Below are 16,205 nucleotides of genomic sequence, written 5' to 3'. Positions count from 1 at the left end.
AATTGACTATTAACCTTTACATTATTATGCCCTTCTCTTTGGAATGTTTTTTTTTTAATTTGGAAAAATATTTTATTATTCATGTGAAATGGGACTTGTTATTTTATTATTAAACTTTAATTTTGGGAAATGGGTAATCTATTGAATATTGTTCTTTATATTTTTTAAGTGCAGGAAGAAAAAGCTAATTAATCTTAAGTAGGAAGGGGGATATTCTCAGAATATTATCTATTGGGCAAGAAGAAAATTCTGCAAGTAAGAAAGAGAGTAAAAATCTTTCTAATGTGGACTGCTGTAGATTGCCACATTGGAAGTCTTTATCTATTAAAAATTAAATCAACTGTGTGAGAATAAGTTGGTGTGCAGGGAGAAAACATTGTTTTGCTTCAAAGAAGCCCAGAGGCCTTCAAATAATCAACTACTAATTAGTAAATATTTCTGAATTTGTTTAAAAGGTATATCATATTTTGGGGATTTTCTGTTTTCTTATGATATGTTGTAAAAGTATATGTTATATTTTCTCAGTGCTTTAGAATGTATTCTCAATTTATTTGACTAGAAAGCAATTTTTCTTTATTTTAGACTTTAATGAACACATTTTAATTTCCTAATACAATGGTTTATCAGTATATATTTATTTTTTGAAATTGCTCAGCATCACTTAAGCACCTGAGCCCATATTTTTCTTCTAACTCTGAAGGTAAATTTAAAAATGAGATTATAAATAGGCAAAGGAAACCTCATAAATAATGAAAGAAAGAAAGAAAAAGACAAAAATTTCCAAGGGTCTACATATTGTGACTCAGAAATATTGAACAGAATCTTTAAGGTAACTTCAGTTAGTAGAAGACTCACTAAAAGGAAAAAAAAAAAAGAAAGAAAGAAATCCTTATGTAATATTTAGCCAAGGGCATGTTTTGTAGAAAAACTTAGGCAAAGATTCACATAATCTTGTGGGTGGGAGTGGAAATTATTCCTCACAAAGTTTAGGAAGTATTTTTAAATGTAAACTGGGCTAAATCATTCAAAGGAGTAGGAATTCCAGAGATTTTGCTAACTCTGCTTTTGGGTGATAGTTGAGACTTTTTTTTCTTTTTTCTCTAAATCTATAGTAAGGCTAGTAAAAAGCATAAACTGTGGAAAAATGAAAGTAACAGTTTCTTTTTTTCTGATGAATAAATAAAATTTATGTAAAAACTTAAGTCATTAAAAATTAGAAAAGAAGTAGATTTTGAGGAATATGTGGTAGGCCATGCTATGAATTTATGTAAAATTGGTCCTCAGTTATAAGTATATTAGATTCAACAGAATTTGGGGAATTACATCAATGACTTAAGCTTTTGTCATTTATCATATGTTAAATTAGTAATTTAGGATGGGAATTTCCCTTTTCCAGGATCTCCTTTTTCATAAAACTAATGACATTTTCCTAAGAGGAAGAAAAGTAAAACACATTTGCCTTTGTTATGGTTTGGATATGAGGTGTTCCCAAAATCTTGTGTATGAGACAATGAGAGGAAATTTAGAGGAGAAATTATTTGATTATGAGAGTGTTAACCCAATCAATGGAATAATCCCCTCATGGGATTAACTGAGTGGTAATTGAAGGTGGGTAGGGTTTGGCTGGAGGAGGTGGGTTACCGAGGCATGCTTTTAGGGTATCTATTTTGTATCAAGTGGGTGGAGTCTCTCTCTCTCTCTCTCTCTCTCTCTCTCTCTGCTTTTTGATCATCATACCCACTTCCTTCCATCACACTCTTCCACCATGATGTTGTGCCTCACCTCAAGCCTCAAGGAATATAAGCTGCTGTCTATGGTTGAGACCTCTGAAACCGTGAGCCCCCACATAATTTTTTCCTCCTTAAAATTGTTCTTGTCAAGTCTTTTAGTCACAGAGGTGAAAAAGCTGACTAAAACACCTTTGAATTTCCAATCCTATCACTACTTACATATTTTAACATTATTACCCCAGTTGTACAACAAAGGGAGATTAAATCCCAGTGTTAGGATGTGTCAGGATTGGATTGATTTGGGGTCATTATTGCTTCCAAGTTCCCTTTTTATCCTACCATGTTTCAACAAGATAACACTCTCATGGAAAGTATCCACTTCTGTATGGTTGCAACACTGAGTACTATGGAATGGAGATCATGAGAGATTAGAAGCCTACAATCTTGGGCTGCTATCGCATCAAGGAGATATATATATATATATATCCCCAAAGACAGATATATATATATATATATATATATATATATGAAGAGGTTAAAGTTTCAAGGCTCCACTTGCCCTATGAGCAAAAAATATAAATGGCAACATTTTGACACAGTTCTCTGGTTCCCCCTGACCAAAGCCTCTATGTAAAATGAAGGTCCCCTTTAGGAACTAAGTTCCTCTTCTCCCAAGTCCATCTTGATGGGGACAATACTACTCAAACAATTCTTCCTTAACTAACAAAACCTGCTTTGAGTGACTTGTTTCTTGAACTATGGACAGAGTTTTGTATTTTGTTTTCTCTTTATTAAACAACAACAACAACAACAACAACAAAAACCTCTGCCTGGCTTGACACCACATCATGAAGGAGGAGGATTTAGGGTTTATATGTGCTGCAGTTGCGCCAGCTGTACTTCATCATTCTCTACTTGCTTGGACTTTGCCACTCTGATATTGGAAACTTCTGCTTCATTGGGTTGTTTCCTAGGACTGTCAAGAAAACCTAGTTTGATTTGTTTATCAATTTTTTAACACACATGTTAAAAGTTATTATTTTAGTCAGCTTTTCAACACTGTGACCAAAAGACTTGACAAGAACATTGTAGAGGAGAAAATGATAATTTTGGGCTCACAATCTTAGAGGTCTCAGTTCATAAGATGGTCAACTCCATAGCTCTGGGCCTAAGAGGAGGCAGAACATCAAGGAGGAAGGGTGTAGAGTAGGAAAGCAGCTCTGGATATGGCATTCAGAAAGCAGGGAGAAAGCTTTGATCCCCAATGATAAAATATATGCCCTAAAGGCACATCCAGAGTGACCTATCTCTCCAGCCACACCCTACCAGCCTACAGTTATCACCTAGTTAGTTTACAACTCTCATAATATAATCACTTTACCTCTGAAAATTCTTGCATTGTCTCATATGAGCTTTGGAGGAAGACTTCATATCTAAACCACAACAATTATTAGGAGACAATTATTATATGGAGAATGCTGTCTCCAGGTTGACTGAAGTATAGACCTACTTGCTAAGAGAAATACAATGTACTCTCTAAGATCTCTGTGAATCCCCAAAGACAGATATTTGTTAACCTTGAAAACAAACTCCCAGCTTCCATGTAACATGCACGCTATATTTTGCATCTTGGTGCTGTGTCCTCAATGTGGGTCACATTCCTTTACTTGATAATCCCTCCTAAAGTCCATTCCAACAAGATGTAGATTAGACCATTTAAATATTTTTCTCAGATCTTCTCGCTATACAAAGAAGTAGCATATTGATTTTCCTCAATAAGAAGTTTCTTTCTTTAGAACCCTACAGAAGAGGTAAAATAAGTTATGCCATTGGTTCTCAAAAAATAATATCCAAAATTTTAGCTAAGAATATATCACAGCTTCCCCCCTACTTCTTCTGGGATAGAAAGTGAAAATATCATAAAACTTGAGCAAATTAGAATTATCATGATGAAAACAAAACAAAACAATCCCAATCCAAACCCCCAATCTGTTTTGTTGGTCCACTTTGGAGTTAGTCATTCAGGTATCCTGTCTAAAGTGGCAGTAATATGTTGGATATGCAGATTCAATGACCGGCTGTTCTTTCAGTTCCTGTTTTCAATTCAGTTCCTTTTACTCAATCTTCCATCTCCTCAGCTCCTCTTGGTCATTAACTTGTTTAGACTTTTCCTTATTGCCAGATCCCTTTCAGTCACACAGCCTGAGTTTGGACTACATTCTGTGTTCTGATCTGATACTTCTCCAAGAGGGGATGCCTTAGCTTTACGATCTTCTACCTGACTTGGATGTCTGTGTAGCTGTGAAATCTCAAGCCCTCCAGCTAATCCATACAGGAAAGTGGAGGGGTTCCAGGCTGGATCCACTTGGGAGTGTCCATTAGTAATCATGTATCGATAAATGGAGATGGTGATCTATGCTTTCCACTCTATCTTAGATGAAAAGTAATATTGAAACACTAAAAAGCATTGTTGATGGAAAATGCACTTGATTTTCTGGAAAAAAAAAAAGCTCAGAAATATTTTCAGTTTCTATTGATCGGCTATATGAGACTCCTACATACTTTAGAGGGTTTAATGGAGCAGAATATGAGGCGAAGCTTCCATATCTCTAAAACCCAAAGTCATTTTAGTTACACAAGACATCTTTTTAGACTTGTTAAAAATATTTCACATCAGATCATTTCCTAAGTGAGTGCTTTATCTCTACAATTAATAAAAGATAAAAATGGAAACCTGTAACTGATGAAGTATCCTTTTAGTTCATAAGCTACTTCAATTTATGCCTACAGTCAGAACTTAACTATAAAGTATGCTTTGTACTCCCGATAAGCTTCTGCTTTGTTGAATTGCCCTGGGGAAAGAGTTTGAGACATTTCCTACGAAAAAAATTTCCTTTTGCTGTCAGAGCTGGTCCAGACAGAGCCTCTGTGAAGGTATTCCTGGCAAACATTTTCCAGTCAGCACCCAGTGCATGACAGCTGATTATACAGTCATCTCAGGCCTCTGACCTTGGAAGTGTCTTAGTCTGCTCGTACCCTTACTGGATTTAGGGCTGGAGGTATCTGGGTGAAAGAACAAAGGTAGACAGATGTCAGATCAGTTTTTCACTTTTAATCCAGTCACATTCTTCCAAACTCTGAGCTTTGTGACTCGCTTCCTAATACAAACATACAACACACACATACACACAAACACACACATATACCTCCCTCACACACAGACTCATACAAATAGATACACTTTACTGCACCACTACCAGCTAATTATAAGCATTATATTGTCCTTCTGATGGCTCGATAATAATCTAAAGTTCCAAAATAATCATGAACACCAATATGATAGTAATGTAAGTCTTTACAGAAGCCCCAGGTGTAAAGAGCTGAGAAAATCTTTTCTGGAGAGTATAGCAAACATCTGACATCGGTCTCCTGCTTTCTATCCAATATGGCAGAATACTTTTCTGACATATGATATCAGAATTCTCTCCTGATCATGGTCTATAAAGTCTAGGTTTGGTTTCACAATCCCTTATACTGAATTCTAGGTAGCCATAATCAAATGGTTATTGATTATGTTCAAGATGAAACCTGTTACCACTTCTACCCTGAGATACTTCAAGCTACTTCTTTGACAAATTTTTCCTCTGGATTCTCTTTTTCTCTCCAGGGACCATTCACTATTATTGTCTACATCAAATAAGATCTCCAGTACTCCTTTTATCCTGAGGCAAATGGGGTTTATACCCTGCTCTCAGTATTTCAGGGGGGCCCTGGCTTTGAAGATTCTTCTTTAAAGGTATTTACACTGCTCTTCGATTACTGGAATGAGTTGGGTTCAGAAGTGCCATTGGAATAGGGCACTCCAAGTTTGGACAAGGAACTGCATGGGCTCTAACTCACATTTCTCTCATGCAGAATACCTTGACCCATTTATCCTTTACTTGGCTCAACCAGGTACTCAAAAATGTTCAGACACATGTCTTGAATGATACACAAATCTATCCTCAGTTCCAGGAGAGTGGTCTGGCAAGTTGATCACTCCAGCTGTAGAGTACTATTGTTGTTGTTGTTTTTACATACTCTTACAAGATAGGAACTCTATATGCCAGTTATTGTGGATCCCAAAATACTTATTTGACAAAATTTTCAAAAAACATAATCTTTGTGCACTGTTAACATCATTCATGTCTACTCATCTTTCCCTCTTATCAATTTTCCAAAACCTCTATTTTATCTTATTTCACAAAGTTAGTAAATATTCTTGAAATATTTGCAAAATTAAAACTTACTTTTCCTATTCCTAGTGCAATGAGACCAACCATAATCGATCAGTATTACATAGGACATGGACCTAATTATGGAAGATTTCAGATGAACTTTATTTAGGAATTTCCACAAAGGTTTCTGAGGCCTAAAAAAGAAACACAATAGAAGAATTATGTCAACAAAATGAAACATTAGGAAGGCACATATTCTTTTTCCTCCCATGAAAACATTACTTTTGCCACAATACATGTACTGATTCCCTTTGTGGGAAATCAGGAAGCCAGTTAATAGGCTCTTACACTCTAGGCAAGCATGAATCTAGCTGCATAGTTCCTCCCTCAGCACAGCTCACACAGTTAGGAAGAAACCTGGAGCTGCTAACTACTTCCTGTGGAGGTAGAGTGAGGATTGTGCCCTATGTGTCATGTTATGAGTCTTCAAGGCTTCCTAGAGTCTCATTAAGGAAGTCAGGGCCTAATCCGACATGATGAAGATTTGGGCCTACTTTTTCTTCTATTAGGCAAAAGGTCTCTGTTTTAATTCCTAGGTCCTTGACCCACTTAGAGTTGAGTTTTGCTCATGGTGAGAGAGAGGAGTTTAATTTCATTTTGCTACATAGAGATTTCAGTTTTCCCAGCACCATTTGTGGAAGAGGCTATTCTTTCTCCAATGTATGCTTTGGGTGCCTTTGTCTGATATAAGATAACTGTATTTATGTGGGCTTGTCTTTGTGTCTTCTATTCTGTATCATTGGTCTACATGTCTGTTTTGGTGCCAATACCATGCTGTTGTGTTACTATAGCTGTATAGTATAATTTAAGGTCTGGTATTATGATGCCTCCTGATTCACTATTGTTGCTAAGGATTGCTTTGACTATGTTGGGTCTCTTATTTTTCCAAATAAACTTCATGATTGTTTTTTTCTATTTTTATTAGGTATAACTTTGAGATTTTAACTGGTATCACATTGAATCTGTATTGCGCTTTTGGTAGTATGCCCATTTTGACAATATTAATTCTGAATATCTTAGAGCATGGGGTATCTTTCTATCTTCCAAGGTCTTCTTCAATTTCTTTCTTTAGTATTTTGTAACTTCTCAGCAAAAGAAATAATCAATGAGGTGACAAGAGAGCCTACAGCATGGGAGCAAATTTTTACCACATGCACATCAGATAGAACACTAATCTCCAGGGTATATAAAGAACTAAAAAAACGTAACACCAAAAAAACAAACAACCCAATCAATAAATGATTGATTAGGAACAAAACAGACACTTCCAGAAGATGATATACAATTAATTAACAAATATATGAAAAAATGTTCAATATCCCTAGTAATTAGAGAAATGTAAATCAAAACTACTTTAAGATTTCATCTCACTACAGTCAGAATGGCAGTTATCAAGAATAGAAGCAACAATAATTGTTGGTGAGGATGTGTGGGAAAAGGCACACTCACACATTGCTGGTGGGACTGCAAATTGGTGAAACCAATCTGTAAAGCAGTATGGATATTCCTTTAAAAACTTGCAATGGAACCACCATTTGACCCAGCTATCTCACTCTTTGACCTATACCAAAAGGACTTAAAAACAGCGTATTATAGTTACACAGCCACATCAATGTTTTTAGCAGCACAATTCACAATAGCCAAACTGTGGAACCAAACTAGATGCCTTTCAATAGATGAATGGATAAAGAAACTGTGGTATATTTACACAATGGAATTTTACTCATCAATAAAAGAGAATAAAATTATGGCATTTGCAGGTAAATGGATGGGGTTGGAGAATTTCATGGTAAGCAAAGTAAGCCAATCCCAACAAATGTTTCCTCTAATAAGTGGATGCTAATCCATAATGGGGAAGGTATGGAATGAGTGGAGGAACTTTGGATTGGGCAAAGGGAAGGAAGGGGAGTTTTGTGTAAGTAGGTAGGAAAGATGGTGGAATGAGACAGATATCATGACCCTGAGTACATGTATGATTTGCACAAATGATGTGATTCTACTTCAAGTACAAACAGAGAAGTGAAAAATTGTACTTCATTTGTGTACAATGAATCAAACAGCATTCTGCTGTTACATATAACTGATCAGAACAAATAATAATAATAAAATATCTTCTTAGGTGTCTGATATCATCTTAAAGCACTGATGGTACTTAACAAAATCTAGATATCTTGGCACCACTGCAAACAGCAAAGAGCTGGGTAGCATGCTGCTCCTCCCAGAGATCTGATATCATCTTAAAGCACTGATGGTACATAACAAAATCTAGATATCTTGGCACCACTGCAAACAGCAAAGAGCTGGGTAGCATGCTGCTCCTCCCAGAGACCTGATAGAGCACTCAGAGCTGATATAGCTCGGTGAACTCACCTTCAGGAGAAAAGGGAAGAGTGGCATGCACATCTGACATTCCAGTTCTTCAGAAGGCTGTCCAAGGGTCTGGTTTCTGCTTGTGTTGGAGTCAAGGTGGGACTTGGCAAAATCTAGATGCTTGAATGGAGAACATGAGAACAATAAAACCTGGATGGTGTGCAGCTACTTTAGAGAACCTGTGATATAGCACACAAACACCAAAGGAAACAAGATGTATGAGCATCTGAAAAAAAATGAAACACAAACCCCTCTAATTAGGAACCTAGTCATACAAATTAAGAGAAGACATATCTACAGAAGAAGTTTGAGAGACCCCCACAATCTCTAACCAGCCTGTTGGTTACTTTCTTTTCTTTTACTTATTTTTTATTGGTTGTTCAAAACATTACAAAGCTCTTGACATATTTCATACTTTAGATTCAAGTGGGTTATGAACTCCCATTTTTACCCCAAATACAGATTGCAGAATCACATCGGTTACACATCCACATATAAAAGCTGCTTCGTAAGGACTGGAACAGGTGGCTTCTCTCTCTCTCTCTCTCTCTCTCTCTCTCTCTCTCTCTCTCTCTCCCCTTCTCTCTCCAAATATCTGTATACCAACACAAAGCTATGAAGAACACAAAGAAATGGGGCAAGTGACTCAATAAAAGGGACAAAGTTAATGTTCAGAAACTGACACTTTTAAGAAAAGGAAGCATATGAATTACCCAAAAAGTAATTCAAAATTAGCATAATAAAGATCTCTAATTAGCTCAGGAGAATTACACATAAACAAAGTTAAAAGGCAAGAGATAACAATTAGTAAACAAAAAGATATAAAATATAAAAAAAAAACTGAAGAGAAGTTTGGAGCTAAAAATTCAATAAGTAAATAAATATTTATTAGATTCAACCAAGGGCTTCATGATGAAAAAAACGGTGAACTCAAATAAGGGTAATCATTTGAAATTATCTTGTTAGAGGAGCAAAAAACAAAATAAAATTCTGTTTTGTGTAGGTCCCATGGTAACTACCTAGAAAATACCTATAGATTATACAATAGGAAAAATGAGAAAGGAACCAAAGAATGTTACAACAACAACAAAAAAATCAATGATACACAAAGGAAGAGAGTAAAAGAGGATGAGAGGAACAAAAGAGCTTAAAGAAAGATGGAATACCATTACCAGGATTGAGATACTAAGTACTTATCTGTCAATAATTGCCTTAAATGTAAATGAATTAAACACTCTAATGGAACGGAATAGAATGGCTGACTTGGTGAAAACAACAAAACTCAAACCTAAGATCTAGCTACATATTATCTAAAAAAAGACTTGTTTTAGATTTAAAGACAAAAGTACAAATTTTGAAGATAAAAGTACAAAAAATTAAACTCAAATGGCAACTAAAAGACAGCAGGAGCGGCAATATTTGTATCAGGCAAAATAAATGTTAAGGAAAAAGCTGTCATAAAATACAAAGAATGTTAAATAAGGATAAAAAGATAGACTCATCAGAAAGATAAAACAATTATAATTACAGAAACTCCCAATATCAGAGCACCTAAATACATAAAGCCAACAGTAACAGAACTGAAGGGAGAAACAGATGGCAAAAACACAACGATATTGGGGAAATTCCAATACTTTACCTTTAGTAATGGATAAAAAATACACAAGTTCTATCAGGAAACAGAAAATACTAAGAACCGAATAGAACTAACAGATATATACAGGACCTTCTACCAACAGCAGAATGTATTTTGTGGTAAATGTCTTCTCTTTTTCTTCTGATTTTATTTATTTGTATCTTTTCTCTTTGTTCTTAATATAGCTAATGTTTGATAATGTTGTTCATCTTTTCAAACAGACAAATATTATATTCATTGATGTTCAGAATACATATTCTTCTGTGAACATTTCCCAGGATGGCTCACATGTTAAGTCACAGAACAAGCCTTAACAAATTTAAGATATTAAAATCATACCAAATACATTTTTTTCAACAAAAATGAATTTACCAAGAATTCAACAGCAGACAGAAAAGTAGAAAATTCACAAATATGTAAAAATAAAGATGCCCAAACTCTTAAATAACCAATGAACTAAAGAATAAATTAAAAAATAACATTAGAAAATATTTTGAGAAAAATAAAAAGCACAACATACTAAAACTTAGACAATATAGCAATAATATCAGGGAAGTTTATAGTGATAAAGATCTATATTAAAAAAGAAAAGAAATATCTCAAATGAATGACCTTACTCTATATCTCAAGGAGGAAAAAAGGAACAAAATCATTATAAAGTTAGCAGAAGAAATAGTAATAAAGATTAGAGTATAAAAAAGAGAAATATAAAATAGAAAAAAAATGAAAGTAAGATTTGGTTATTTGAAAAGATGAACAGCATTGTCAAACTTTAACTATATTAAGAAGAAATATGGCTCAAATAAATAAAGTCAGTAGCAAAGGGGGGACATTATATCACACAAATATAAAGGGTAGAAAGAGATTACTATGAAAATTTATATGCCCCAAATTGGATAACCTAAAGGAAATAGATAAATTCCTAAAAGCATACAAACCTCCAAGACTGAATCAAAGAGTAATATAAAGTCTGAACAGACCCATAGCTAGTAAAGGAGCCTGAAACAGTAATAAAAACATCTCTCAACAAAGAAAAGCCCAGGACCAGATGGTAAAACTGGGGAAGTTTACCAAATATTTAAAGAAGAATCCTTCTCAAGCTATAGCAAATAATTGAAGTTAAGGAATTCTTCCAAACTCATTTTATAAGGCTGGCATTACCTTAATGCCAAAGCAAGAAAAAGATACTTACAAGAAAAGAAAGCTAAGGCCAATACCTTGTTTAATATAGATACAAAAATCCTCAACAAGATGTTATCAAACCAAATTCAATGGAATAATAAAAGGATCATACACCATGTCCAAGTTAAATTTATCTCTGGATTGCAAGAATGTTTCAAGATATAAAATTCAATCAATGTGGCACCCTACACTAACAGAAGGAAGCATAAAAATCATATAATGATCTCAATAGATATAGAAGAACTATTTGATAAAATCTAACACCTTTTATGATAAAAAATACTTAACAAACTAGGAATAGAAGAAAATTGCCCTAACATAATAAGGGCCAGATTTGAAAAGACCATTGCTAACATCGTACTGAATGGTTTTTTAAAGTCATTCCCTTTAGATCAGAAGAAAGCGTTTTCCTCTTAGATTAAGTCAAGGATATCCACTGATGCCACTGTTATTCAACATATTACTGGAAGTCCTAGCCAGAGCAATTTGGGAAAAAATAAATAAATAAATAATAAAAAATAAAAGGTATCCTATATTAAAATTATCTCTGTTACTCTGTTAGCATGTGACATGGTCTTATATGTAGAAAAGTCTAAAGATTAAAAAAAATCCCTAAACTTCTCTGAATTTATCTTGTTTTAATACATTCAAATCCAACTATATAAAATATAATTATTAAGTAGTAAAAATTCTTTAAATCTAAAAAAATAAAATTAAACCAATTAACAAAAATCTAAGAATAAAAAGCTCATTATTTACAGAATACACAATTGACATAAAAATAAGTTGTATTTCTATAGACTAACAAAATAATCTGAAAATAAAATTTAGAGTAAGATCATATCTACAATAGCACCCAAACTCTTTAGGAATACATTTTAAAAAAGAGGTAAAAGACTTGTTTCCTGAAAACTATAAAAATGAATTTAAAAAGAATGCAAAATGAATTTTAAAAGACACCAGTTAATAGAAAGATACCACACATTCATGGATAAGAAAACTTCATATTCTAAAATGTCTATACCATTGAAAGAGTTTGACAGATCCAATCCTTATAAAAAATCCAATAACCATTTTGAAAGAAATACAAAAATAATTTAAAAATTCGTATGGAATCACAAAGGACCTTGGAAAGCCAAAGCAATCTTGAGAAAAAGGAACAAAAAAGAGGCCATACATTTTTCTATTTCAAAACGTATCAAAAAGCTACTGTGATAAAACCAGTATGAAACTGGACCTTCTACCAACAGCAGAAAGAGTTTTGTGGTAAATGTCCTATCTTTGTGGGAAATATCCAGACTTATATACAAATGAGACAAAAGAAAGAGTCCACATCATATTGATTTATCATATATATATTCATGCTTTGAATATTGCAATTTTTATAAATAATAACTTACTCTTTTATCATTTACATTTTATGATCTTGGAATTCATATATGTGAATGTACATAGTTTTAGTTGACTTAGTTGACTAATTTTTTATTACTCTACAGGTTTTTGATTGTATGATTAAAAAACATGATTTCCTAAAAATATATATATAAATAAATAAATAAAAAGAGTCCAGAAATAAAACCATGCATATATAGTCAATTGGTCCTCCACAGCTTTGCCAAGAACACATAATGGAAAAAGGATAGTCTTTAACACAAACTGTGTTGAGAAAAATTGGCATGTAAAAGAAGAAATTAATTTAATGTGGAAAATTCCAGGAGAATTCAGGAAAATGGAGTACCATATGAAACATACTCAAGGGAAGAAAATGAGACAAAAAATTAATGTTCAACAGAACTGTCTTCCAAGTATAAATGATGCTCACTAACTGGTCAACATTCAGGAACTCAGAAGACAATTGCTACTAAAGTCTGTTTGAAAATGAAATGTGAAACTTACACAGAAGGCAGTGGTAAGTATTACATGTATAGTAATTAGAATTAATACTAACAATCCCTATTTGCTGATGACATGATTCTATATTTAGAGGACACCCCCCAAAAAAAACTCTACCAGAAAGCTTCTTGAATTCATGAATGAATTCAGCAAAGTAGCAGGATGTAAAATTTATATCCATAAATCAATTGCATTCCTATACACCAATGATGAATAAGCTGAAAGAGAAATCAAATCAAATCAAATATAATAAAAAGGGCTGAGGACATAGCTCAGTGGTAGAGCATCCCTGTACAAAAAGTCCTCAGTACAAAAAGAAAAAAAATAAACACTATTTTTAGTGATGATATTATTAGTATTAATGGTACTGCTGTTCTGAAACTGTTGTGTGTATGTGCAATGTAGGATAAAACAAAAGAGTAAATGTGGAATATTCTATTATTCCTGTTATCTTATAGAATCAGGTTCTCAGTACAGAAGAGTGGATACACAAATGCAATACAGAAAATCAAACACACTGCAATCCTCAGTTTAAATTGAAATATTTGTTCAGATTCCAATCTCTGTTCACTGAAGATGCCTGTAAACAATGACTGACCTCAATATCAACAAACATCTCTAGCATCCTGATTATGGTTTCCAAATACTAAATCCCATCAAAAGAAACCAGATATTTTGGCACAATTGAATGCTCTGAATTCTGGGACAGAAAATGTACAAGATAAGCAAAGAAGCTATTGAGATAGACTACCAGAGTAGTTTAGAGGCTGATAGGACTCAGGAGCCAACTTGAAGAGGCTCCCACTGGCCAAAGATGGAACCATTTAAGTTTCAATAAATATGAAATGGAAATGGATTGAAATCCATGCATGTGTAATATATTAAAAACTCAATTCATAATTTCAGAAGATGATAGGTAACTGTTACTCTGAAAACTGGATAAATAAAAAGGAAGAATTTTTTTTTCTTCTGGCTTTCTTATAGGAATTATAGAATGAGTAGATAAAGGGAAGCATCTTATAAAATTATCCTAGTTAATAAATAAAATATAAGAATAGTATCATTTTGTATTTGCAGTATATTAATGGACCTAGGAATTGAGAATCATTGACTATAGACTTCACAGAGAAAACTTGGACATTATGTAACTCCTGATTAAAGAACACACCTCAACATTAGGATCTTTTGAATGGAGTTAAACTGAGTCTGATCAAGCCATTGCAGCCAGCTGCAATTTCCAGACCATGCAGAAGATGGAGGAACATGTTGAATGGTCCCATGAAGATGCAGTTAACAAAGCTCTTTAGAAGATATATTCTAAAAACAAAAGCAAACAAAAAACAAGGAAAGTTATGAAGTAGGAGCCTGTAGACTAAAAGAAATAGACTTAAAAATAATTTGAAGAAGAAAAAAGACAAGAAGAGGGCCTGGGGATGATAACACATATGCTAAATCATGAAGAAACACACACAAAAAGCAATGACTGTGGAGGTCCAGCTACTCTTGGAGGGAGAGAGGATGCTATGATTGGGATGGGATGTCTGGAGGGGATTCTAGTGGGGTCAGCAAAGCTCTGCTTTTTGACCTGGGTGTTTAAGTATATGCACCTTATAAAAATGTAATAAAATGAGGAAAAAAGAGAAAATACTCAGCATATATTTGCAATTCTTAAATATATCACATGTTGTTAATCTTAACACCCTACTACCCTACAAAATAATAATAATAGTTAAAATTAATTGCATGATTACTATGTGTGAAGCATCCCCTGAGGTATTCATCATCTTGTATTAATCCATTATTTATTATTATTGTTTCCATTTTGCAGGTGGAAAGCTGAGGGACAAAGATTTTAGGAAACATGACTAAGTTTACCCAGTTACTAAGACCCTTGGAGTAGAATATTTTCATATAAGAAAGACTTCTGGCTGACTGAGGTAGTAAAAGTGTTTTTCAAGGAGAATGGTATGGAAAACACATTTTGAGTTTATTAATTAATTGGTTCATTCAATCATTCATAGTGTAGTTGTTGAGCATTCACTGTGTGTCAGGGGCAGAATCATAGTGGCATGTGGGGTCATCATTGTCAGACATCTCCTGTTGCTTTCAGAGTGCTACAGACAGCAGGTACTGCAAAAGGGTTCAGCAGATAGATAGGCATGGTTTCATTGAGTGGAAGTTTAATTTGAGATCAGGATGAAGGACAGTTTAACAGACTGAGGATGAAAGTATTAGCAGACAGGAACTGCAGGTGTGTGAGTTTGGGGGTACACAGACGAGGAGGGTACATTCCAGGAACGTGGAGATGTTTTTTTGAGCTTTCCTAATACTTAAAACTCATCTCCACCCATACAGATTCTATATAAGGACTAGTTACAATAGGAAAACCAAACCAAGCCTAAACAAATCTAAATCCAAACATTTGCATCCAAAGTGAACCCAGAACAAACTGAAATTATTATAAATGAAAAATTCTCTTTCCTTCCTCCCTCCTTCCATCTCTCCTCTTTCTCTTTCTTCTTCTCATTTATTAATAAATTTAGAGAAAAGAGGAGGTATGGCTCTGAACCTACTTCAACTAAAATCAAATTACATTCAGGCTTGTTCAGTGTGGAACTAGAGGGCTGAATTAGCCCCAGAGTAAGGGAGTTCACAGCATCATGTTTTTTAGCATTATTAAAAGTTTTAGAAAATGGAAGTATCAAGTTTCCATCACAACGAGGGTTTGAGAAATGATACCATTTTATGGCAATAATCCTTGTTTTGGAGAAAAACAGTCTTGATGAACTCAAAGTTTTATTGTAACCATTTTTTCCTTAAAATAAGAACGTTGGATTATTCTCAAAACTGAACAACAGGATGAACTTGACTGTTTCATTAGGTCTAAGTACAACCCAAGTCTTCCAGCTCTAATTTGATAACTACCTTTAACCTCAGAATAGCTCATTTAAGAAAAGTCCCCTCTGATCACAGGAAGGCATAAAGTCCAGCATCCCCTTGCTGCTGGCACAGGTGTGGCCTCAATTTGGGACATACTGGCTCAGCCCTGACTCTGGCTGGGGCTCATCACCCACTATCTGACAGCTTTCTCTTCTCTCACAGTCACTTCCCCTCCTT

Source organism: Callospermophilus lateralis, chromosome 6, assembly GCF_048772815.1.
Source record: "Callospermophilus lateralis isolate mCalLat2 chromosome 6, mCalLat2.hap1, whole genome shotgun sequence".
Taxonomy (NCBI): Eukaryota; Metazoa; Chordata; class Mammalia; order Rodentia; family Sciuridae; genus Callospermophilus; species Callospermophilus lateralis.
This window is presented reverse-complemented; position numbering follows the sequence as displayed.